General features: G+C 36.3%; 1 pseudogene; it reads right to left on the minus strand.

The window, feature by feature from the left end:
• Positions 1-1,273: 1,273 nt before the first annotated feature.
• Positions 1,274-2,173, minus strand: LOC127184998 (60S ribosomal protein L5-like; annotated as a pseudogene).
• Positions 2,174-3,194: the final 1,021 nt, after the last annotated feature.

Consider the following 3,194-nt stretch of genomic DNA (forward strand, 5'->3'; position numbering starts at 1 on the left):
ACACCCATTCAAAGTTCATCCACACTGCTACTGCTTTTACCTTCTAGAAACATTATCACACAAGTTTTATGATTAAAAAAATTTAAGATTCTACATAAGATCACATGATATGATACACAAGATTTACATCATATAAAATATTCTATACAGTCCCAACCATAGTGTTGCCAATGACAAGACTCAATTTTTATTCTTGATAAATAATGTTTCATTATATTTTATTTATAAAGTAGATGATCACTTAGCTTTTTTCCCTTTCTTGGATATTATAAGCAGTGCTACAAATAACTCAGAAACCCAGGTGTATGTTCACACTCACTCTGTAGAGTAGGCTGGCCTAGAAGTCAGAAATCTTCCTCCCTCTGCATCCCATGTTCTGGGATTAAAGGTATGTGCCACCTTCCAGCTTACATTTTAACAAACCTGTTAACTTAAAATAAATGATAGTTTATAGGTTGAATAAATTTTTGATATTTAATTTGTTAATAATTTTTATCATAAAGGGATATGACATTTTATTAAATGCCACTTCTCTAACAATTAAGATAACCACATGTTGTTTGTTTATTTTTCTGCTAAAATGCTCTAGCATACTTATTTAACTATATATGTAGAAAGAGTTGATCCATCATGGTGAATGCTATTCTATGTTTATTATATTCAGTTTGTTATAATTTTATAATTTTTTTGTGTGCATCCATTAAAGACACTGAGTTGTACTTCTCTCTCTCTCTGTCTCTCTCTCTCTCTCTCTCTCTGTGTGTGTGTACATGCACACACATTGTTTTTTAAGTATGTTAATAATACCAGCAATTCTGTCTTTACCTGTAATTTTTGTGCTGAAAAGTTTTCTATCAGGTAAACTGGGACACCTCTATTTGTCAAGTGTTTATTTTCCCCTACAGCCTTAAAAATCCCCTCTTTACGTATCATGTATGCAATCTTGATTACGGAATGCCTTTGAGAGATGAACATTGTATTTTATTCAGATTGAAATACATTATAGGAAATTGATAAAAGTAATATTTTCTTTGTTATTTTCAGCAAACCTCCAAACATTAATTTTTTATGTTTTTCTGTAACTCAAGGTGTGGTAGACATAATAATTGGGAATAAAAAGGATGGAAGCAGATAAGTCAGTTGCTTGTATGGATGATATGATTCTGGCATGACCATGAAGTAGATATGTTCAATGTACATTTAATCTGATTCTTTTTTTTCTTTTTTTTTTGCTTGTCTTTATGGAAAATAAAACTCTTCATAGAAAACTGCTTTAGCTCTCAGCATCCCACTCCTGAGCTCTGAGGAAGCTCGCTTTCTTTTGAGCAACCCAATCTTTCTTCTGGGCAAGGGACATTTTAGGATGGTTCCACCTCTTCTTCTTCTCTTCTCTCTTGGGCTTCTTCTCATAGACCTGATTCTCTCGGATAGCAGCATGAGCTTTCTTGTACATCTCCTCCGTCATGTCTGGAGTGATGCTGTTCTTTATGTACTGAGAGAAGTGTTTCTTGTATGCATCTTCATCTTCCTCCATTAGGTATCACATGTAGTCTGCAACGTTCTGATCCATGATGTGCTTCCAATGCAGTTCTGCATTGAACTCCTTGCTTTCAGAGTCATGACCAGAGAATCATTTGGTACTATGAGGGATAGACAAGCCTCCATCCACAGCTCCCTTCAGGGCCCCAAAAGCTTTCTTGCCAGTTGTAGTTCGGGCAAGACCTGCATCCAGATAGCAAGTGAAGGCACCAGGCTGACCATCAATGCTTTCCACATTGTACTTGTCTCCTGTCACCTGCACCTGGCCTTCGTAGATCTTGTCCCTGCCAAACCTATGGAGAAGCCTGCGGCCCAGCAGCAGGCCAGTGCAGTAGGCTGCAGCATAATTTGTCAGGCCAACTTTCACACTGTACTTTGGCAGTTCATGTGCATACGCAGAGCAGACTATCATGTCCCCTTCTATACGGGCGTACGCAATCTGACAGATGATGTCTCTGTTGGTGACTCGGACTATCATCCTGTACTTGGGTGTGTTGTACTTATTTTTGTCCTGGATCACCAGTCTTTTCCGGGCATAGTAGTCCGTTTTATCCTCTCACCGCCTTCTGAATCTCACTTGGTACCTCTTAAAGTAGGCCTTATTCTTCACAACTTTCACAAACCCCATCCTGTGGAATAGACAACCCCACAATCGCAGCTCCACACAGACCTCTTTACCTGATTCTTGACAATGCAGATCAGTTGATCATGTGTCAGAACTGAGTAAGTCTCTTTTATACATGACAGCATGGCTTTCCTCCAATGTGTTGAATTTGAGATCTTTCATGACTGAAACATGAGAGAAAATTATATAAATTATGAAAGAGCTTTGAGATACTGTTCTAGATATGCATTTTTAAGGATCCAAATAATGTGTTCCACTGGCAAACACTAGACTTTTTTCTAGGAATTTCCAGAGGTTTGTTGAAATTTTCATGTTACCTCATTGAATCCTGTAGACTATCCCCTTGCAGTAAAATTTAAATATAAAATTCGTCACCAATTTACGGTTTCTTAAATACACAGCTCCAAATAAATCAGTATTTTCTATAATTTTGTAGAATGGATGAAATTTTATAGGCCATCACCCGGTTGCTGAAAAGACATTTGATCCTCACAATCCCTAAAGGCTCTTGTGAAAGATTAGACATTTTAAAAGTTCACAATGGTGTCAATGAAATAAAAGTACCTCTCATTGCCCTACAGAGTACATATGTTTCACCCACTATAGAGTTATATCATCTAGTATTTGTCATTATTTTTCCATCTAAGCATGGAATAGAGACTCATAGAAGGACAATTACATTCTAAAATTCATTATACCTGCTTGTCTATTGTTAATGAAATTTTATTTTAGTTCTTTACTCCATTCCTTACTATTCTACCAAAAAGTAACAACAAATCTAGAAATGGCATTGTCAAGTTTTAAAAGCAGCTGTGGTAAATAGTGGGGAAAATGTTTTCTTCCTCAGTTTTTCCTAATGGGGACTGATTTTGTCAACCAAACATGTATGTACACAAGCAAGAGCATGTTTACAGAGTTTAGAAATAGTACTGGAAAAATCTATGCACAACATATTTCATTACAGTAGAAAATTACTAGTAGAAAATAAAAGGGTGAGTATCTCGCTCAACCTGACAATTTATTTCTTCCA

Source organism: Acomys russatus, chromosome X, assembly GCF_903995435.1.
Source record: "Acomys russatus chromosome X, mAcoRus1.1, whole genome shotgun sequence".
Taxonomy (NCBI): Eukaryota; Metazoa; Chordata; class Mammalia; order Rodentia; family Muridae; genus Acomys; species Acomys russatus.